The 20,322-nt window shown below is 47.8% G+C and overlaps 28 non-coding genes across 28 annotated transcripts; all 28 read left to right on the forward strand.

Annotated features, from left to right (window-relative positions):
- Positions 1 to 583: 583 nt before the first annotated feature.
- On the forward strand, positions 584 to 702 carry LOC143871363 (5S ribosomal RNA). Its single transcript, XR_013246133.1, has one exon. It is a non-coding gene; the product is annotated as a 5S ribosomal RNA (ribosomal RNA).
- A 599-nt stretch (positions 703 to 1,301) lies between these two features.
- LOC143874670 (5S ribosomal RNA) lies at positions 1,302 to 1,420 on the forward strand. The gene has a single exon (XR_013249342.1). It is a non-coding gene; the product is annotated as a 5S ribosomal RNA (ribosomal RNA).
- A 597-nt stretch (positions 1,421 to 2,017) lies between these two features.
- On the forward strand, positions 2,018 to 2,136 carry LOC143874718 (5S ribosomal RNA). Its single transcript, XR_013249389.1, has one exon. It is a non-coding gene; the product is annotated as a 5S ribosomal RNA (ribosomal RNA).
- Positions 2,137 to 2,733: 597 nt separating this feature from the next.
- Positions 2,734 to 2,852, forward strand: LOC143871375 (5S ribosomal RNA). The gene has a single exon (XR_013246144.1). It is a non-coding gene; the product is annotated as a 5S ribosomal RNA (ribosomal RNA).
- A 597-nt stretch (positions 2,853 to 3,449) lies between these two features.
- LOC143874719 (5S ribosomal RNA) lies at positions 3,450 to 3,568 on the forward strand. The gene has a single exon (XR_013249390.1). It is a non-coding gene; the product is annotated as a 5S ribosomal RNA (ribosomal RNA).
- Positions 3,569 to 4,165: 597 nt separating this feature from the next.
- On the forward strand, positions 4,166 to 4,284 carry LOC143871386 (5S ribosomal RNA). The gene has a single exon (XR_013246155.1). It is a non-coding gene; the product is annotated as a 5S ribosomal RNA (ribosomal RNA).
- A 597-nt stretch (positions 4,285 to 4,881) lies between these two features.
- On the forward strand, positions 4,882 to 5,000 carry LOC143873108 (5S ribosomal RNA). Its single transcript, XR_013247829.1, has one exon. It is a non-coding gene; the product is annotated as a 5S ribosomal RNA (ribosomal RNA).
- A 597-nt stretch (positions 5,001 to 5,597) lies between these two features.
- On the forward strand, positions 5,598 to 5,716 carry LOC143871398 (5S ribosomal RNA). The gene has a single exon (XR_013246166.1). It is a non-coding gene; the product is annotated as a 5S ribosomal RNA (ribosomal RNA).
- A 597-nt stretch (positions 5,717 to 6,313) lies between these two features.
- On the forward strand, positions 6,314 to 6,432 carry LOC143873445 (5S ribosomal RNA). Its single transcript, XR_013248154.1, has one exon. It is a non-coding gene; the product is annotated as a 5S ribosomal RNA (ribosomal RNA).
- A 599-nt stretch (positions 6,433 to 7,031) lies between these two features.
- LOC143873338 (5S ribosomal RNA) lies at positions 7,032 to 7,150 on the forward strand. The gene has a single exon (XR_013248051.1). It is a non-coding gene; the product is annotated as a 5S ribosomal RNA (ribosomal RNA).
- A 597-nt stretch (positions 7,151 to 7,747) lies between these two features.
- LOC143874720 (5S ribosomal RNA) lies at positions 7,748 to 7,866 on the forward strand. Its single transcript, XR_013249391.1, has one exon. It is a non-coding gene; the product is annotated as a 5S ribosomal RNA (ribosomal RNA).
- Positions 7,867 to 8,463: 597 nt separating this feature from the next.
- LOC143871410 (5S ribosomal RNA) lies at positions 8,464 to 8,582 on the forward strand. Its single transcript, XR_013246178.1, has one exon. It is a non-coding gene; the product is annotated as a 5S ribosomal RNA (ribosomal RNA).
- Positions 8,583 to 9,181: 599 nt separating this feature from the next.
- Positions 9,182 to 9,300, forward strand: LOC143874671 (5S ribosomal RNA). Its single transcript, XR_013249343.1, has one exon. It is a non-coding gene; the product is annotated as a 5S ribosomal RNA (ribosomal RNA).
- A 597-nt stretch (positions 9,301 to 9,897) lies between these two features.
- LOC143874721 (5S ribosomal RNA) lies at positions 9,898 to 10,016 on the forward strand. Its single transcript, XR_013249392.1, has one exon. It is a non-coding gene; the product is annotated as a 5S ribosomal RNA (ribosomal RNA).
- A 597-nt stretch (positions 10,017 to 10,613) lies between these two features.
- LOC143871422 (5S ribosomal RNA) lies at positions 10,614 to 10,732 on the forward strand. Its single transcript, XR_013246189.1, has one exon. It is a non-coding gene; the product is annotated as a 5S ribosomal RNA (ribosomal RNA).
- Positions 10,733 to 11,329: 597 nt separating this feature from the next.
- LOC143871433 (5S ribosomal RNA) lies at positions 11,330 to 11,448 on the forward strand. The gene has a single exon (XR_013246200.1). It is a non-coding gene; the product is annotated as a 5S ribosomal RNA (ribosomal RNA).
- Positions 11,449 to 12,045: 597 nt separating this feature from the next.
- Positions 12,046 to 12,164, forward strand: LOC143871445 (5S ribosomal RNA). The gene has a single exon (XR_013246211.1). It is a non-coding gene; the product is annotated as a 5S ribosomal RNA (ribosomal RNA).
- Positions 12,165 to 12,762: 598 nt separating this feature from the next.
- On the forward strand, positions 12,763 to 12,881 carry LOC143873729 (5S ribosomal RNA). The gene has a single exon (XR_013248432.1). It is a non-coding gene; the product is annotated as a 5S ribosomal RNA (ribosomal RNA).
- A 597-nt stretch (positions 12,882 to 13,478) lies between these two features.
- On the forward strand, positions 13,479 to 13,597 carry LOC143874722 (5S ribosomal RNA). The gene has a single exon (XR_013249393.1). It is a non-coding gene; the product is annotated as a 5S ribosomal RNA (ribosomal RNA).
- A 597-nt stretch (positions 13,598 to 14,194) lies between these two features.
- LOC143871457 (5S ribosomal RNA) lies at positions 14,195 to 14,313 on the forward strand. Its single transcript, XR_013246222.1, has one exon. It is a non-coding gene; the product is annotated as a 5S ribosomal RNA (ribosomal RNA).
- Positions 14,314 to 14,910: 597 nt separating this feature from the next.
- On the forward strand, positions 14,911 to 15,029 carry LOC143871468 (5S ribosomal RNA). Its single transcript, XR_013246233.1, has one exon. It is a non-coding gene; the product is annotated as a 5S ribosomal RNA (ribosomal RNA).
- Positions 15,030 to 15,626: 597 nt separating this feature from the next.
- Positions 15,627 to 15,745, forward strand: LOC143871479 (5S ribosomal RNA). The gene has a single exon (XR_013246244.1). It is a non-coding gene; the product is annotated as a 5S ribosomal RNA (ribosomal RNA).
- A 599-nt stretch (positions 15,746 to 16,344) lies between these two features.
- Positions 16,345 to 16,463, forward strand: LOC143874571 (5S ribosomal RNA). The gene has a single exon (XR_013249247.1). It is a non-coding gene; the product is annotated as a 5S ribosomal RNA (ribosomal RNA).
- A 597-nt stretch (positions 16,464 to 17,060) lies between these two features.
- Positions 17,061 to 17,179, forward strand: LOC143874724 (5S ribosomal RNA). The gene has a single exon (XR_013249395.1). It is a non-coding gene; the product is annotated as a 5S ribosomal RNA (ribosomal RNA).
- A 597-nt stretch (positions 17,180 to 17,776) lies between these two features.
- LOC143871490 (5S ribosomal RNA) lies at positions 17,777 to 17,895 on the forward strand. The gene has a single exon (XR_013246255.1). It is a non-coding gene; the product is annotated as a 5S ribosomal RNA (ribosomal RNA).
- Positions 17,896 to 18,492: 597 nt separating this feature from the next.
- On the forward strand, positions 18,493 to 18,611 carry LOC143871502 (5S ribosomal RNA). The gene has a single exon (XR_013246266.1). It is a non-coding gene; the product is annotated as a 5S ribosomal RNA (ribosomal RNA).
- A 599-nt stretch (positions 18,612 to 19,210) lies between these two features.
- On the forward strand, positions 19,211 to 19,329 carry LOC143874573 (5S ribosomal RNA). Its single transcript, XR_013249249.1, has one exon. It is a non-coding gene; the product is annotated as a 5S ribosomal RNA (ribosomal RNA).
- Positions 19,330 to 19,926: 597 nt separating this feature from the next.
- Positions 19,927 to 20,045, forward strand: LOC143874725 (5S ribosomal RNA). Its single transcript, XR_013249396.1, has one exon. It is a non-coding gene; the product is annotated as a 5S ribosomal RNA (ribosomal RNA).
- The last annotated feature ends 277 nt before the right edge of the window (positions 20,046 to 20,322 follow it).

The raw sequence follows: 20,322 nt of genomic DNA on the forward strand, positions 1-20,322 counted from the left end.
GCTATCTACCACTTTTTTCGAACAATCTTTCGGTTCTGGAACATCGATGCGAACTGAAACGCACGTTTAGTGCGTCGCCTCCTACGTTTCGGTTCGGATCTTTTTATTTTCTTCCGGATGGTGAATTCAAAGACGTCCGGTCTTTATTATGGCGGGGTGATAGTGTCGTTTGATTCGATAAACGGAATTCGTTCTGACATTTCATTTGCGGTCAAATTATAGCGGGGGTTTGTTCAGATTCAGTGACGTACAGGCTATAGCGGATGAGTGTACTAGTGGATGCGAGTCATGAATCCGGTCGGAAGGTGTTTACTGGCCGTGAGCTACCCTTGGTGCTCAAATATCGTTCCGACGATAACTTTTGATCCGCCCGTCAGATCGTGGCGATTCTTATATTGATTCGGGGGTACTCGGGAAGATTCATCGCGCGATGACAGCCTTGGCGGTCATCCGGCTTTCCGACATGCTCGGATCGTCCATCCGGTGTCATTTAGCAGGGTTTTTTCGCACTTTCATTTAAACGGACTTCGTACGACAATGCGAGTGGAAACTCTTTATTACTTTGACAATGGAGAGGCATGCTGGGTGCGATCATACCAGCACAAATGCACTGGATCCCATCAGAACTCCGAAGTTAAGCGTGCTTGGGCGAGAGTAGTACTAGGATGGGTGACCTCCTGGGAAGTCCTCGTGTTGCACCCCTGTCACTTTTTTCGGCTATCTACCACTTTTTTCGAACAATCTTTCGGTTCTGGAACATCGATGCGAACTGAAACGCACGTTTAGTGCGTCGCCTCCTACGTTTCGGTTCGGATCTTTTTATTTTCTTCCGGATGGTGAATTCAAAGACGTCCGGTCTTTATTATGGCGGGGTGATAGTGTCGTTTGATTAGATAAACGGAATTCGTTCTGACATTTCATTTGCGGTCAAATTATAGCGGGGGTTTGTTCAGATTCAGTGACGTACAGGCTATAGCGGATGAGTGTACTAGTGGATGCGAGTCATGAATCCGGTCGGAAGGTGTTTACTGGCCGTGAGCTACCCTTGGTGCACAAATATCGTTCCGACGATAACTTTTGATCCGCCCGTCAGATCGTGGCGATTCTTATATTGATTCGGGGGTACTCGGGAAGATTTTAATCGCGCAATGACAGCCCTGGCGGTCATCCGGCTTCCCGACATGCTCGGATCGTCCATCCGATGTCATCTAGCAGGATTTTTTCGCACTTTCATTTAAACGGACTTCGTACGACAATGCGAGTGGAAACTCTTTATTACTTTAACAATGGAGAGGCATGCTGGGTGCGATCATACCAGCACAAATGCACTGGATCCCATCAGAACTCCATTGTTAAGCGTGCTTGGGCGAGAGTAGTACTAGGATGGGTGACCTCCTGGGAAGTCCTCGTGTTACACCCCTGTCACTTTTTTCGGCTATCTACCACTTTTTTCGAACAATCTTTCGGTTCTGGAACATCGATGCGAACTGAAACGCACGTTTAGTTCGTCGCCTCCTACGTTTCGGTTCGGATCTTTTTATTTTCTTCCGGATGGTGAATTCAAAGACGTCCGGTCTTTATTATGGCGGGGTGATAGTGTCGTTTGATTCGATAAACGGAATTCGTTCTGACATTTCATTTGCGGTCAAATTATAGCGGGGGTTTGTTTAGATTCAGTGACGTACAGGCTATAGCGGATGAGTGTACTAGTGGATGCGAGTCATGAATCCGGTCGGAAGGTGTTTACTGGCCGTGAGCTACCCTTGGTGCACAAATATCGTTCCGACGATAACTTTTGATCCGCCCGTCAGATCGTGGCGATTCTTATATTGATTCGTGGCTACTCGGGAAGATTCATCGCGCGATAACAGCCCTGGCGGTCATCCAGCTTCCCGACATGCTCGGATCGTCCATCCGATGTTATCTAGCCGGATTTTTTTGCACTTTCATTTAAACGGAATTCGTGCGACAATGCGAGTGGAAACTCTTTATTACTTTGACAATGGAGAGGCATGCTGGGTGCGATCATAACAGCACAAATGCACTGGATCCCATCAGAACTCCGAAGTTAAGCGTGCTTGGGCGAGAGTAGTACTAGGATGGGTGACCTCCTCGGAAGTCCTCGTGTTGCACCCCTGTCACTTTTTTCGGCTATCTACCACTTTTTTCGAACAATCTTTCGGTTCTGGAACATCGATGCGAACTGAAACGCACGTTTAGTGCGACGCCTCCTACGTTTCGGTTCGGATCTTTTTATTTTCTTCCGGATGGTGAATTCAAATACGTCCGGTCTTTATTATGGCGGGGTGATAGTGTCGTTTGATTCGATAAACGGAATTCGTTCTGACATTTCATTTGCGGTCAAATTATAGCGGGGGTTTGTTTAGATTCAGTGACGTACAGGCTATAGCGGATGAGTGTACCAGTAGATGCGAGTCATGAATCCGGTCGGAAGGTGTTTACTGGCCGTGAGCTAACCTTGGTGCACAAATATCGTTCCGACGATAACTTTTGATCCGCCCGTCAGATCGTGGCGATTCTTATATTGATTCGGGGTTACTCGGGAAGATTCATCGCGCGATGACAGCCCTGGCGGTCATCCGGCTTCCCGACATGCTCGGATCGTCCATCCGATGTCATCTAGCAGGGTTTTTTCGCACTTTCATTTAAACGGACTTCGTACGACAATGCGAGTGGAAACTCTTTATTACTTTGGCAATGGAGAGGCATGCTGGGTGCGATCATACCAGCACAAATGCACTGGATCCCATCAGAACTCCGAAGTTAAGCGTGCTTGGGCGAGAGTAGTACTAGGATGGGTGACCTCCTGGGAAGTCCTCGTGTTGCACCCCTGTCACTTTTTTCGGCTATCTACCACTTTTTTCGAACAATCTTTCGGTTCTGGAACATCGATGCGAACTGAAACGCACGTTTAGTGCGTCGCCTCCTACGTTTCGGTTCGGATCTTTTTATTTTCTTCCGGATGGTGAATTCAAAGACGTCCGGTCTTTATTATGGCGGGGTGATAGTGTCGTTTGCTTCGATAAACGGAATTCGTTCTGACATTTCATTTGCGGTCAAATTATAGCGGGGGTTTGTTTAGATTCAGTGACGTACAGGCTATAGCGGATGAGTGTACTAGTGGATGCGAGTCATGAATCCGGTCGGAAGGTGTTTACTGGCCGTGAGCTACCCTTGGTGCACAAATATCGTTCCGACGATAACTTTTGATCCGCCCGTCAGATCGTGGCGATTCTTATATTGATTCGTGGCTACTCGGGAAGATTCATCGCGCGATAACAGCCCTGGCGGTCATCCAGCTTCCCGACATGCTCGGATCGTCCATCCGATGTTATCTAGCCGGATTTTTTTGCGCTTTCATTTAAACGGACTTCGTACGACAATGCGAGTGGAAACTCTTTATTACTTTGACAATGGAGAGGCATGCTGGGTGCGATCATAACAGCACAAATGCACTGGATCCCATCAGAACTCCGAAGTTAAGCGTGCTTGGGCGAGAGTAGTACTAGGATGGGTGACCTCCTCGGAAGTCCTCGTGTTGCACCCCTGTCACTTTTTTCGGCTATCTACCACTTTTTTCGAACAATCTTTCGGTTCTGGAACATCGATGCGAACTGAAACGCACGTTTAGTGCGACGCCTCCTACGTTTCGGTTCGGATCTTTTTATTTTCTTCCGGATGGTGAATTCAAATACGTCCGGTCTTTATTATGGCGGGGTGATAGTGTCGTTTGATTCGATAAACGGAATTCGTTCTGACATTTCATTTGCGGTCAAATTATAGCGGGGGTTTGTTTAGATTCAGTGACGTACAGGCTATAGCGGATGAGTGTACTAGTAGATGCGAGTCATGAATCCGGTCGGAAGGTGTTTACTGGCCGTGAGCTAACCTTGGTGCACAAATATCGTTCCGACGATAACTTTTGATCCGCCCGTCAGATCGTGGCGATTCTTATATTGATTCGGGGTTACTCGGGAAGATTCATCGCGCGATGACAGCCCTGGCGGTCATCCGGCTTCCCGACATGCTCGGATCGTCCATCCGATGTCATCTAGCAGGGTTTTTTCGCACTTTCATTTAAACGGACTTCGTACGACAATGCGAGTGGAAACTCTTTATTACTTTGGCAATTGAGAGGCATGCTGGGTGCGATCATACCAGCACAAATGCACTGGATCCCATCAGAACTCCGAAGTTAAGCGTGCTTGGGCGAGAGTAGTACTAGGATGGGTGACCTCCTGGGAAGTCCTCGTGTTGCACCCCTGTCACTTTTTTCGGCTATCTACCACTTTTTTCGAACAATCTTTCGGTTCTGGAACATCGATGCGAACTGAAACGCACGTTTAGTGCGTCGCCTCCTACGTTTCGGTTCGGATCTTTTTATTTTCTTCCGGATGGTGAATTCAAAGACGTCCGGTCTTTATTATGGCGGGGTGATAGTGTCGTTTGATTCGATAAACGGAATTCGTTCTGACATTTCATTTGCGGTCAAATTATAGCGGGGGTTTGTTTAGATTCAGTGACGTACAGGCTATAGCGGATGAGTGTACTAGTGGATGCGAGTCATGAATCCGGTCGGAAGGTGTTTACTGGCCGTGAGCTACCCTTGGTGCACAAATATCGTTCCGACGATAACTTTTGATCGGCCCGTCAGATCGTGGCGATTCTTATATTGATTCGGGGGTACTCGGGAAGATTCATCGCGCGATGACAGCCTTGGCAGTCATCCGGCTTTCCGACATGCTCGGATCGTCCATCCGGTGTCATCTAGCAGGATTTTTTTGCACTTTCATTTAAACGGACTTCGTACGACAATGCGAGTGGAAACTCTTTATTACTTTGACAATGGAGAGGCATGCTGGGTGCGATCATACCAGCACAAATGCACTGGATCCCATCAGAACTCCGAAGTTAAGCGTGCTTGGGCGAGAGTAGTACTAGGATGGGTGACCTTCTGGGAAGTCCTCGTGTTGCACCCCTGTCAGTTTTTTCGGCTATCTACCACTTTTTTCGAACAATCTTTCGGTTCTGGAACATCGATGCGAACTGAAACGCACGTTTAGTGCGTCGCCTCCTACGTTTCGGTTCGGATCTTTTTATTTTCTTCCGGATGGTGAATTCAAAGACGTCCGGTCTTTATTATGGCGGGGTGATAGTGTCGTTTGATTCGATAAACGGAATTCGTTCTGACATTTCATTTGCGGTCAAATTATAGCGGGGGTTTGTTCAGATTCAGTGACGTACAGGCTATAGCGGATGAGTGTACTAGTGGATGCGAGTCATGAATCCGGTCGGAAGGTGTTTACTGGCCGTGAGCTACCCTTGGTGCTCAAATATCGTTCCGACGATAACTTTTGATCCGCCCGTCAGATCGTGGCGATTCTTATATTGATTCGGGGGTACTCGGGAAGATTCATCGCGCGATGACAGCCTTGGCGGTCATCCGGCTTTCCGACATGCTCGGATCGTCCATCCGGTGTCATCTAGCAGGATTTTTTCGCACTTTCATTTAAACGGACTTCGTACGAAAATGCGAGTGGAAACTCTTTATTACTTTGACAATGGAGAGGCATGCTGGGTGCGATCATACCAGCACAAATGCACTGGATCCCATCAGAACTCCGAAGTTAAGCGTGCTTGGGCGAGAGTAGTACTAGGATGGGTGACCTCCTGGGAAGTCCTCGTGTTGCACCCCTGTCACTTTTTTCGGCTATCTACCACTTTTTTCGAACAATCTTTCGGTTCTGGAACATCGATGCGAACTGAAACGCACGTTTAGTGCGTCGCCTCATACGTTTCGGTTCGGATCTTTTTATTTTCTTCCGGATGGTGAATTCAAAGACGTCCGGTCTTTATTATGGCGGGGTGATAGTGTCGTTTGATTCGATAAACGGAATTCGTTCTGACATTTCATTTGCGGTCAAATTATAGCGGGGGTTTGTTTAGATTCAGTGACGTACAGGCTATAGCGGATGAGTGTACTAGTGGATGCGAGTCATGAATCCGGTCGGAAGGTGTTTACTGGCCGTGAGCTACCCGTGGTGCACAAATATCGTTCCGACGATAACTTTTGATCCGCCCGTCAGATCGTGGCGATTCTTATATTGATTCGGGGGTACTCGGGAAGATTCATCGCGCGATAGCAGCCCTGGCGGTCATCCAGCTTCCCGACATGCTCGGATCGTCCATCCGATGTCATCTAGCAGGATTTTTTCGCACTTTCATTTAAACGGACTTCGTACGACAATGCGAGTGGAAACTCTTTATTACTTTGACAATGGAGAGGCATGCTGGGTGCGATCATACCAGCACAAATGCACTGGATCCCTTCAGAACTCCGAAGTTAAGCGTGCTTGGGCGAGAGTAGTACTAGGATGGGTGACCTCCTGGGAAGTCCTCGTGTTGCACCCCTGTCACTTTTTTCGGCTATCTACCACTTTTTTCGAACAATCTTTCGGTTCTGGAACATCGATGCGAACTGAAACTCACGTTTAGTGCGACGCCTCCTACGTTTCGGTTCGGATCTTTTTATTTTCTTCCGGATGGTGAATTCAAATACGTCCGGTCTTTATTATGGCGGGGTAGTAGTGTCGTTTGATTCGATAAACGGAATTCGTTCTGACATTTCATTTGCGGTCTAATTATAGCGGGGGTTTGTTTAGATTCAGTGACGTACAGGCTATAGCGGATGAGTGTACTAGTGGATGCGAGTCATGAATCCGGTCAGAAGGTGTTTACTGGCCGTGAGCTACCCTTGGTGCACAAATATCGTTCCGACGATAACTTTTGATCCGCCCGTCAGATCGTGGCGATTCTTATATTGATTCGGGGGTACTCGGGAAGATTTTAATCGCGCAATGACAGCCCTGGCGGTCATCCGGCTTCCCGACATGCTCGGATCGTCCATCCGATGTCATCTAGCAGGATTTTTTCGCACTTTCATTTAAACGGACTTCGTACGACAATGCGAGTGGAAACTCTTTATTACTTTAACAATGGAGAGGCATGCTGGGTGCGATCATACTAGCACAAATGCACTGGATCCCATCAGAACTCCGAAGTTAAGCGTGCTTGGGCGAGAGTAGTACTAGGATGGGTGACCTCCTGGGAAGTCCTCGTGTTGCACCCCTGTCACTTTTTTCGGCTATCTACCAGTTTTTTCGAACAATCTTTCGGTTCTGGAACATCGATGCGAACTGAAACGCACGTTTAGTGCGTCGCCTCCTACGTTTCGGTTCGGATCTTTTTATTTTCTTCCGGATGGTGAATTCAAAGACGTCCGGTCTTTATTATGGCGGGGTGATAGTGTCGTTTGATTCGATAAACGGAATTCGTTCTGACATTTCATTTGCGGTCAAATTATAGCGGGGGTTTGTTTAGATTCAGTGACGTACAGGCTATAGCGGATGAGTGTACTAGTGGATGCGAGTCATGAATCCGGTCGGAAGGTGTTTACTGGCCGTGAGCTACCCTTGGTGCACAAATATCGTTCCGACGATAACTTTTGATCCGCCCGTCAGATCGTGGCGATTCTTATATTGATTCGTGGCTACTCGGGAAGATTCATCGCGCGATAACAGCCCTGGCGGTCATCCAGCTTCCCGACATGCTCGGATCGTCCATCCGATGTTATCTAGCCGGATTTTTTTGCACTTTCATTTAAACGGACTTCGTACGACAATGCGAGTGGAAACTCTTTATTACTTTGACAATGGAGAGGCATGCTGGGTGCGATCATAACAGCACAAATGCACTGGATCCCATCAGAACTCCGAAGTTAAGCGTGCTTGGGCGAGAGTAGTACTAGGATGGGTGACCTCCTCGGAAGTCCTCGTGTTGCACCCCTGTCACTTTTTTCGGCTATCTACCACTTTTTTCGAACAATCTTTCGGTTCTGGAACATCGATGCGAACTGAAACGCACGTTTAGTGCGACGCCTCCTACGTTTCGGTTCGGATCTTTTTATTTTCTTCCGGATGGTGAATTCAAATACGTCCGGTCTTTATTATGGCGGGGTGATAGTGTCGTTTGATTCGATAAACGGAATTCGTTCTGACATTTCATTTGCGGTCAAATTATAGCGGGGGTTTGTTTAGATTCAGTGACGTACAGGCTATAGCGGATGAGTGTACTAGTAGATGCGAGTCATGAATCCGGTCGGAAGGTGTTTACTGGCCGTGAGCTAACCTTGGTGCACAAATATCGTTCCGACGATAACTTTTGATCCGCCCGTCAGATCGTGGCGATTCTTATATTGATTCGGGGTTACTCGGGAAGATTCATCGCGCGATGACAGCCCTGGCGGTCATCCGGCTTCCCGACATGCTCGGATCGTCCATCCGATGTCATTTAGCAGGGTTTTTTCGCACTTTCATTTAAACGGACTTCGTACGACAATGCGAGTGGAAACTCTTTATTACTTTGACAATGGAGAGGCATGCTGGGTGCGATCATACCAGCACAAATGCACTGGATCCCATCAGAACTCCGAAGTTAAGCGTGCTTGGGCGAGAGTAGTACTAGGATGGGTGACCTCCTGGGAAGTCCTCGTGTTGCACCCCTGTCACTTTTTTCGGCTATCTACCACTTTTTTCGAACAATCTTTCGGTTCTGGAACATCGATGCGAACTGAAACGCACGTTTAGTGCGTCGCCTCCTACGTTTCGGTTCGGATCTTTTTATTTTCTTCCGGATGGTGAATTCAAAGACGTCCGGTCTTTATTATGGCGGGGTGATAGTGTCGTTTGATTAGATAAACGGAATTCGTTCTGACATTTCATTTGCGGTCAAATTATAGCGGGGGTTTGTTCAGATTCAGTGACGTACAGGCTATAGCGGATGAGTGTACTAGTGGATGCGAGTCATGAATCCGGTCGGAAGGTGTTTACTGGCCGTGAGCTACCCTTGGTGCACAAATATCGTTCCGACGATAACTTTTGATCCGCCCGTCAGATCGTGGCGATTCTTATATTGATTCGGGGGTACTCGGGAAGATTTTAATCGCGCAATGACAGCCCTGGCGGTCATCCGGCTTCCCGACATGCTCGGATCGTCCATCCGATGTCATCTAGCAGGATTTTTTCGCACTTTCATTTAAACGGACTTCGTACGACAATGCGAGTGGAAACTCTTTATTACTTTAACAATGGAGAGGCATGCTGGGTGCGATCATACCAGCACAAATGCACTGGATCCCATCAGAACTCCATTGTTAAGCGTGCTTGGGCGAGAGTAGTACTAGGATGGGTGACCTCCTGGGAAGTCCTCGTGTTACACCCCTGTCACTTTTTTCGGCTATCTACCACTTTTTTCGAACAATCTTTCGGTTCTGGAACATCGATGCGAACTGAAACGCACGTTTAGTGCGTCGCCTCCTACGTTTCGGTTCGGATCTTTTTATTTTCTTCCGGATGGTGAATTCAAAGACGTCCGGTCTTTATTATGGCGGGGTGATAGTGTCGTTTGATTCGATAAACGGAATTCGTTCTGACATTTCATTTGCGGTCAAATTATAGCGGGGGTTTGTTTAGATTCAGTGACGTACAGGCTATAACGGATGAGTGTACTAGTGGATGCGAGTCATGAATCCGGTCGGAAGGTGTTTACTGGCCGTGAGCTACCCTTGGTGCACAAATATCGTTCCGACGATAACTTTTGATCCGCCCGTCAGATCGTGGCGATTCTTATATTGATTCGTGGCTACTCGGGAAGATTCATCGCGCGATAACAGCCCTGGCGGTCATCCAGCTTCCCGACATGCTCGGATCGTCCATCCGATGTTATCTAGCCGGATTTTTTTGCACTTTCATTTAAACGGAATTCGTGCGACAATGCGAGTGGAAACTCTTTATTACTTTGACAATGGAGAGGCATGCTGGGTGCGATCATAACAGCACAAATGCACTGGATCCCATCAGAACTCCGAAGTTAAGCGTGCTTGGGCGAGAGTAGTACTAGGATGGGTGACCTCCTCGGAAGTCCTCGTGTTGCACCCCTGTCACTTTTTTCGGCTATCTACCACTTTTTTCGAACAATCTTTCGGTTCTGGAACATCGATGCGAACTGAAACGCACGTTTAGTGCGACGCCTCCTACGTTTCGGTTCGGATCTTTTTATTTTCTTCCGGATGGTGAATTCAAATACGTCCGGTCTTTATTATGGCGGGGTGATAGTGTCGTTTGATTCGATAAACGGAATTCGTTCTGACATTTCATTTGCGGTCAAATTATAGCGGGGGTTTGTTTAGATTCAGTGACGTACAGGCTATAGCGGATGAGTGTACCAGTAGATGCGAGTCATGAATCCGGTCGGAAGGTGTTTACTGGCCGTGAGCTAACCTTGGTGCACAAATATCGTTCCGACGATAACTTTTGATCCGCCCGTCAGATCGTGGCGATTCTTATATTGATTCGGGGTTACTCGGGAAGATTCATCGCGCGATGACAGCCCTGGCGGTCATCCGGCTTCCCGACATGCTCGGATCGTCCATCCGATGTCATCTAGCAGGGTTTTTTCGCACTTTCATTTAAACGGACTTCGTACGACAATGCGAGTGGAAACTCTTTATTACTTTGGCAATGGAGAGGCATGCTGGGTGCGATCATACCAGCACAAATGCACTGGATCCCATCAGAACTCCGAAGTTAAGCGTGCTTGGGCGAGAGTAGTACTAGGATGGGTGACCTCCTGGGAAGTCCTCGTGTTGCACCCCTGTCACTTTTTTCGGCTATCTACCACTTTTTTCGAACAATCTTTCGGTTCTGGAACATCGATGCGAACTGAAACGCACGTTTAGTGCGTCGCCTCCTACGTTTCGGTTCGGATCTTTTTATTTTCTTCCGGATGGTGAATTCAAAGACGTCCGGTCTTTATTATGGCGGGGTGATAGTGTCGTTTGATTCGATAAACGGAATTCGTTCTGACATTTCATTTGCGGTCAAATTATAGCGGGGGTTTGTTCAGATTCAGTGACGTACAGGCTATAGCGGATGAGTGTACTAGTGGATGCGAGTCATGAATCCGGTCGGAAGGTGTTTACTGGCCGTGAGCTACCCTTGGTGCTCAAATATCGTTCCGACGATAACTTTTGATCCGCCCGTCAGATCGTGGCGATTCTTATATTGATTCGGGGGTACTCGGGAAGATTCATCGCGCGATGACAGCCTTGGCGGTCATCCGGCTTTCCGACATGCTCGGATCGTCCATCCGGTGTCATCTAGCAGGATTTTTTCGCACTTTCATTTAAACGGACTTCGTACGAAAATGCGAGTGGAAACTCTTTATTACTTTGACAATGGAGAGGCATGCTGGGTGCGATCATACCAGCACAAATGCACTGGATCCCATCAGAACTCCGAAGTTAAGCGTGCTTGGGCGAGAGTAGTACTAGGATGGGTGACCTCCTGGGAAGTCCTCGTGTTGCACCCCTGTCACTTTTTTCGGCTATCTACCACTTTTTTCGAACAATCTTTCGGTTCTGGAACATCGATGCGAACTGAAACGCACGTTTAGTGCGTCGCCTCATACGTTTCGGTTCGGATCTTTTTATTTTCTTCCGGATGGTGAATTCAAAGACGTCCGGTCTTTATTATGGCGGGGTGATAGTGTCGTTTGATTCGATAAACGGAATTCGTTCTGACATTTCATTTGCGGTCAAATTATAGCGGGGGTTTGTTTAGATTCAGTGACGTACAGGCTATAGCGGATGAGTGTACTAGTGGATGCGAGTCATGAATCCGGTCGGAAGGTGTTTACTGGCCGTGAGCTACCCGTGGTGCACAAATATCGTTCCGACGATAACTTTTGATCCGCCCGTCAGATCGTGGCGATTCTTATATTGATTCGGGGGTACTCGGGAAGATTCAACGCGCGATAACAGCCCTGGCGGTCATCCAGCTTCCCGACATGCTCGGATCGTCCATCCGATGTCATCTAGCAGGATTTTTTCGCACTTTCATTTAAACGGACTTCGTACGACAATGCGAGTGGAAACTCTTTATTACTTTGACAATGGAGAGGCATGCTGGGTGCGATCATACCAGCACAAATGCACTGGATCCCATCAGAACTCCGAAGTTAAGCGTGCTTGGGCGAGAGTAGTACTAGGATGGGTGACCTCCTGGGAAGTCCTCGTGTTGCACCCCTGTCACTTTTTTCGGCTATCTACCACTTTTTTCGAACAATCTTTCGGTTCTGGAACATCGATGCGAACTGAAACTCACGTTTAGTGCGACGCCTCCTACGTTTCGGTTCGGATCTTTTTATTTTCTTCCGGATGGTGAATTCAAATACGTCCGGTCTTTATTATGGCGGGGTAGTAGTGTCGTTTGATTCGATAAACGGAATTCGTTCTGACATTTCATTTGCGGTCTAATTATAGCGGGGGTTTGTTTAGATTCAGTGACGTACAGGCTATAGCGGATGAGTGTACTAGTGGATGCGAGTCATGAATCCGGTCAGAAGGTGTTTACTGGCCGTGAGCTACCCTTGGTGCACAAATATCGTTCCGACGATAACTTTTGATCCGCCCGTCAGATCGTGGCGATTCTTATATTGATTCGGGGGTACTCGGGAAGATTTTAATCGCGCAATGACAGCCCTGGCGGTCATCCGGCTTCCCGACATGCTCGGATCGTTCATCCGATGTCATCTAGCAGGATTTTTTCGCACTTTCATTTAAACGGACTTCGACGACAATGCGAGTGGAAACTCTTTATTACTTTAACAATGGAGAGGCATGCTGGGTGCGATCATACCAGCACAAATGCACTGGATCCCATCAGAACTCCGAAGTTAAGCGTGCTTGGGCGAGAGTAGTACTAGGATGGGTGACCTCCTGGGAAGTCCTCGTGTTACACCCCTGTCACTTTTTTCGGCTATCTACCACTTTTTTCGAACAATCTTTCGGTTCTGGAACATCGATGCGAACTGAAACGCACGTTTAGTGCGTCGCCTCCTACGTTTCGGTTCGGATCTTTTTATTTTCTTCCGGATGGTGAATTCAAAGACGTCCGGTCTTTATTATGGCGGGGTGATAGTGTCGTTTGATTCGATAAACGGAATTCGTTCTGACATTTCATTTGCGGTCAAATTATAGCGGGGGTTTGTTTAGATTCAGTGACGTACAGGCTATAGCGGATGAGTGTACTAGTGGATGCGAGTCATGAATCCGGTCGGAAGGTGTTTACTGGCCGTGAGCTACCCTTGGTGCACAAATATCGTTCCGACGATAACTTTTGATCCGCCCGTCAGATCGTGGCGATTCTTATATTGATTCGTGGCTACTCGGGAAGATTCATCGCGCGATAACAGCCCTGGCGGTCATCCAGCTTCCCGACATGCTCGGATCGTCCATCCGATGTTATCTAGCCGGATTTTTTTGCACTTTCATTTAAACGGACTTCGTGCGACAATGCGAGTGGAAACTCTTTATTACTTTGACAATGGAGAGGCATGCTGGGTGCGATCATAACAGCACAAATGCACTGGATCCCATCAGAACTCCGAAGTTAAGCGTGCTTGGGCGAGAGTAGTACTAGGATGGGTGACCTCCTCGGAAGTCCTCGTGTTGCACCCCTGTCACTTTTTTCGGCTATCTACCACTTTTTTCGAACAATCTTTCGGTTCTGGAACATCGATGCGAACTGAAACGCACGTTTAGTGCGACGCCTCCTACGTTTCGGTTCGGATCTTTTTATTTTCTTCCGGATGGTGAATTCAAATACGTCCGGTCTTTATTATGGCGGGGTGATAGTGTCGTTTGATTCGATAAACGGAATTCGTTCTGACATTTCATTTGCGGTCAAATTATAGCGGGGGTTTGTTTAGATTCAGTGACGTACAGGCTATAGCGGATGAGTGTACCAGTAGATGCGAGTCATGAATCCGGTCGGAAGGTGTTTACTGGCCGTGAGCTAACCTTGGTGCACAAATATCGTTCCGACGATAACTTTTGATCCGCCCGTCAGATCGTGGCGATTCTTATATTGATTCGGGGGTACTCGGGAAGATTCATCGCGCGATGACAGCCCTGGCGGTCATCCGGCTTCCCGACATGCTCGGATCGTCCATCCGATGTCATCTAGCAGGGGTTTTTCGCACTTTCATTTAAACGGACTTCGTACGACAATGCGAGTGGAAACTCTTTATTACTTTGGCAATGGAGAGGCATGCTGGGTGCGATCATACCAGCACAAATGCACTGGATCCCATCAGAACTCCGAAGTTAAGCGTGCTTGGGCGAGAGTAGTACTAGGATGGGTGACCTCCTGGGAAGTCCTCGTGTTGCACCCCTGTCACTTTTTTCGGCTATCTACCACTTTTTTCGAACAATCTTTCGGTTCTGGAACATCGATGCGAACTGAAACGCACGTTTAGTGCGTCGCCTCCTACGTTTCGGTTCGGATCTTTTTATTTTCTTCCGGATGGTGAATTCAAACACGTCCGGTCTTTATTATGGCGGGGTGATAGTGTCGTTTGATTCGATAAACGGAATTCGTTCTGACATTTCATTTGCGGTCAAATTATAGCGGGGGTTTGTTTAGATTCAGTGACGTACAGGCTATAGCGGATGAGTGTACTAGTGGATGCGAGTCATGAATCCGGTCGGAAGGTATTTACTGGCCGTGAGCTACCCTTGGTGCACAAATATCGTTCCGACGATAACTTTTGATCCGCCCGTCAGATCGTGGCGATTCTTATATTGATTCGGGGGTACTCGGGAAGATTCATCGCGCGATGACAGCCATGGCGGTCATCCAGCTTTCCGACATGCTCGGATCGTCCATCCGGTGTCATCTAGCAGGATTTTTTCGCACTTTCATTTAAACGGACTTCGTACGAAAATGCGAGTGGAAACTCTTTATTACTTTGACAATGGAGAGGCATGCTGGGTGCGATCATACCAGCACAAATGCACTGGATCCCATCAGAACTCCGAAGTTAAGCGTGCTTGGGCGAGAGTAGTACTAGGATGGGTGACCTCCTGGGAAGTCCTCGTGTTGCACCCCTGTCACTTTTTTCGGCTATCTACCACTTTTTTCGAACAATCTTTCGGTTCTGGAACATCGATGCGAACTGAAACGCACGTTTAGTGCGTCGCCTCATACGTTTCGGTTCGGATCTTTTTATTTTCTTCCGGATGGTGAATTCAAAGACGTCCGGTCTTTATTATGGCGGGGTGATAGTGTCGTTTGATTCGATAAACGGAATTCGTTCTGACATTTCATTTGCGGTCAAATTATAGCGGGGGTTTGTTTAGATTCAGTGACGTACAGGCTATAGCGGATGAGTGTACTAGTGGATGCGAGTCATGAATCCGGTCGGAAGGTGTTTACTGGCCGTGAGCTACCCGTGGTGCACAAATATCGTTCCGACGATAACTTTTGATCCGCCCGTCAGATCGTGGCGATTCTTATATTGATTCGGGGGTACTCGGGAAGATTCAACGCGCGATAACAGCCCTGGCGGTCATCCAGCTTCCCGACATGCTCGGATCGTCCATCCGATGTCATCTAGCAGGATTTTTTCGCACTTTCATTTAAACGGACTTCGTACGACAATGCGAGTGGAAACTCTTTATTACTTTGACAATGGAGAGGCATGCTGGGTGCGATCATACCAGCACAAATGCACTGGATCCCATCAGAACTCCGAAGTTAAGCGTGCTTGGGCGAGAGTAGTACTAGGATGGGTGACCTCCTGGGAAGTCCTCGTGTTGCACCCCTGTCACTTTTTTCGGCTATCTACCACTTTTTTCGAACAATCTTTCGGTTCTGGAACATCGATGCGAACTGAAACTCACGTTTAGTGCGACGCCTCCTACGTTTCGGTTCGGATCTTTTTATTTTCTTCCGGATGGTGAATTCAAATACGTCCGGTCTTTATTATGGCGGGGTAGTAGTGTCGTTTGATTCGATAAACGGAATTCGTTCTGACATTTCATTTGCGGTCTAATTATAGCGGGTGTTTGTTTAGATTCAGTGACGTACAGGCTATAGCGGATGAGTGTACTAGTGGATGCGAGTCATGAATCCGGTCAGAAGGTGTTTACTGGCCGTGAGCTACCCTTGGTGCACAAATATCGTTCCGACGATAACTTTTGATCCGCCCGTCAGATCGTGGCGATTCTTATATTGATTCGGGGGTACTCGGGAAGATTTTAATCGCGCAATGACAGCCCTGGCGGTCATCCGGCTTCCCGACATGCTCGGATCGTCCATCCGATGTCATCTAGCAGGATTTTTTCGCACTTTCATTTAAACGGACTTCGTACGACAATGCGAGTGGAAACTCTTTATTACTTTAACAATGGAGAGGCATGCTGGGTGCGATCATACCAGCACAAATGCACTGGATCCCATCAGAACTCCGAAGGTAAGCGTGCTTGGGCGAGAGTAGTACTAGGATGGGTGACCTCCTGGGAAGTCCTCGTGTTACACCCCTGTCACTTTTTTCGGCTATCTACCACTTTTTTCGAACAATCTTTCGGTTCTGGAACATCGATGCGAACTGAAACGCACGTTTAGTGCGTCGCCTCCTACGTTTCGGTTCGGATCTTTTTATTTTCTTCCGGATGGTGAATTCAAAGACGTCCGGTCTTTATTATGGCGGGGTGATAGTGTCGTTTGATTCGATAAACGGAATTCGTTCTGACATTTCATTTGCGGTCAAATTATAGCGGGGGTTTGTTTAGATTCAGTGACGTACAGGCTATAGCGGATGAGTGTACTAGTGGATGCGAGTCATGAATCCGGTCGGAAGGTGTTTACTGGCCGTGAGCTACCCTTGGTGCACAAATATCGTTCCGACGATAACTTTTGATCCGCCCGTCAGATCGTGGCGATTCTTATATTGATTCGTGGCTACTCGGGAAGATTCATCGCGCGATAACAGCCCTGGCGGTCATCCAGCTTCCCGACATGCTCGGATCGTCCATCCGATGTTATCTAGCCGGATTTTTTTGCACTTTCATTTAAACGGACTTCGTGCGACAATGCGAGTGGAAACTCTTTATTACTTTGACAATGGAGAGGCATGCTGGGTGCGATCATAACAGCACAAATGCACTGGATCCCATCAGAACTCCGAAGTTAAGCGTGCTTGGGCGAGAGTAGTACTAGGATGGGTGACCTCCTCGGAAGTCCTCGTGTTGCACCCCTGTCACTTTTTTCGGCTATCTACCACTTTTTTCGAACAATCTTTCGGTTCTGGAACATCGATGCGAACTGAAACGCACGTTTAGTGCGACGCCTCCTACGTTTCGGTTCGGATCTTTTTATTTTCTTCCGGATGGTGAATTCAAATACGTCCGGTCTTTATTATGGCGGGGTGATAGTGTCGTTTGATTCGATAAACGGAATTCGTTCTGACATTTCATTTGCGGTCAAATTATAGCGGGGGTTTGTTTAGATTCAGTGACGTACAGGCTATAGCGGATGAGTGTACCAGTAGATGCGAGTCATGAATCCGGTCGGAAGGTGTTTACTGGCCGTGAGCTAACCTTGGTGCACAAATATCGTTCCGACGATAACTTTTGATCCGCCCGTCAGATCGTGGCGATTCTTATATTGATTCGGGGGTACTCGGGAAGATTCATCGCGCGATGACAGCCCTGGCGGTCATCCGGCTTCCCGACATGCTCGGATCGTCCATCCGATGTCATCTAGCAGGGTTTTTTCGCACTTTCATTTAAACGGACTTCGTACGACAATGCGAGTGGAAACTCTTTATTACTTTGGCAATGGAGAGGCATGCTGGGTGCGATCATACCAGCACAAATGCACTGGATCCCATCAGAACTCCGAAGTTAAGCGTGCTTGGGCGAGAGTAGTACTAGGATGGGTGACCTCCTGGGAAGTCCTCGTGTTGCACCCCTGTCACTTTTTTCGGCTATCTACCACTTTTTTCGAACAATCTTTCGGTTCTGGAACATCGATGCGAACTGAAACGCACGTTTAGTGCGTCGCCTCCTACGTTTCGGTTCGGATCTTTTTATTTTCTTCCGGATGGTGAATTCAAACACGTCCGGTCTTTATTATGGCGGGGTGATAGTGTCGTTTGATTCGATAAACGGAATTCGTTCTGACATTTCATTTGCGGTCAAATTATAGCGGGGGTTTGTTTAGATTCAGTGACGTACAGGCTATAGCGGATGAGTGTACTAGTGGATGCGAGTCATGAATCCGGTCGGAAGGTGTTTACTGGCCGTGAGCTACCCGTGGTGCACAAATATCGTTCCGACGATAACTTTTGATCCGCCCGTCAGATCGTGGCGATTCTTATATTGATTCGGGGGTACTCGGGAAGATTCAACGCGCGATAACAGCCCTGGCGGTCATCCAGCTTCCCGACATGCTCGGATCGTCCATCCGATGTCATCTAGCAGGATTTTTTCGCACTTTCATTTAAACGGACTTCGTACGACAATGCGAGTGGAAACTCTTTATTACTTTGACAATGGAGAGGCATGCTGGGTGCGATCATACCAGCACAAATGCACTGGATCCCATCAGAACTCCGAAGTTAAGCGTGCTTGGGCGAGAGTAGTACTAGGATGGGTGACCTCCTGGGAAGTCCTCGTGTTGCACCCCTGTCACTTTTTTCGGCTATCTACCACTTTTTTCGAACAATCTTTCGGTTCTGGAACATCGATGCGAACTGAAACTCACGTTTAGTGCGACGCCTCCTACGTTTCGGTTCGGATCTTTTTATTTTCTTCCGGATGGTGAATTCAAATACGTCCGGTCTTTATTATGGCGGGGTAGTAGTGTCGTTTGATTCGATAAACGGAATTCGTTCTGACATTTCATTTGCGGTCTAATTATAGCGGGTGTTTGTTTAGATTCAGTGACGTACAGGCTATAGCGGATGAGTGTACTAGTGGATGCGAGTCATGAATCCGGTCAGAAGGTGTTTACTGGCCGTGAGCTACCCTTGGTGCACAAATATCGTTCCGACGATAACTTTTGATCCGCCCGTCAGATCGTGGCGATTCTTATATTGATTCGGGGGTACTCGGGAAGATTTTAATCGCGCAATGACAGCCCTGGCGGTCATCCGGCTTCCCGACATGCTCGGATCGTCCATCCGATGTCATCTAGCAGGATTTTTTCGCACTTTCATTTAAACGGACTTCGTACGACAATGCGAGTGGAAACTCTTTATTACTTTAACAATGGAGAGGCATGCTGGGTGCGATCATACCAGCACAAATGCACTGGATCCCATCAGAACTCCGAAGGTAAGCGTGCTTGGGCGAGAGTAGTACTAGGATGGGTGACCTCCTGGGAAGTCCTCGTGTTACACCCCTGTCACTTTTTTCGGCTATCTACCACTTTTTTCGAACAATCTTTCGGTTCTGGAACATCGATGCGAACTGAAACGCACGTTTAGTGCGTCGCCTCCTACGTTTCGGTTCGGATCTTTTTATTTTCTTCCGGATGGTGAATTCAAAGACGTCCGGTCTTTATTATGGCGGGGTGATAGTGTCGTTTGATTCGATAAACGGAATTCGTTCTGACATTTCATTTGCGGTCAAATTATAGCGGGGGTTTGTTTAGATTCAGTGACGTACAGGCTATAGCGGATGAGTGTACTAGTGGATGCGAGTCATGAATCCGGTCGGAAGGTGTTTACTGGCCGTGAGCTACCCTTGGTGCACAAATATCGTTCCGACGATAACTTTTGATCCGCCCGTCAGATCGTGGCGATTCTTATATTGATTCGTGGCTACTCGGGAAGATTCATCGCGCGATAACAGCCCTGGCGGTCATCCAGCTTCCCGACATGCTCGGATCGTCCATCCGATGTTATCTAGCCGGATTTTTTTGCACTTTCATTTAAACGGACTTCGTGCGACAATGCGAGTGGAAACTCTTTATTACTTTGACAATGGAGAGGCATGCTGGGTGCGATCATAACAGCACAAATGCACTGGATCCCATCAGAACTCCGAAGTTAAGCGTGCTTGGGCGAGAGTAGTACTAGGATGGGTGACCTCCTCGGAAGTCCTCGTGTTGCACCCCTGTCACTTTTTTCGGCTATCTACCACTTTTTTCGAACAATCTTTCGGTTCTGGAACATCGATGCGAACTGAAACGCACGTTTAGTGCGACGCCTCCTACGTTTCGGTTCGGATCTTTTTATTTTCTTCCGGATGGTGAATTCAAATACGTCCGGTCTTTATTATGGCGGGGTGATAGTGTCGTTTGATTCGATAAACGGAATTCGTTCTGACATTTCATTTGCGGTCAAATTATAGCGGGGGTTTGTTTAGATTCAGTGACGTACAGGCTATAGCGG

This window comes from Tasmannia lanceolata, unplaced genomic scaffold (assembly GCF_043159265.1).
Source record: "Tasmannia lanceolata isolate RefF3 unplaced genomic scaffold, GAP_Taslan_0.1 ptg000003l, whole genome shotgun sequence".
NCBI lineage: Eukaryota > Viridiplantae > Streptophyta > Magnoliopsida > Canellales > Winteraceae > Tasmannia > Tasmannia lanceolata.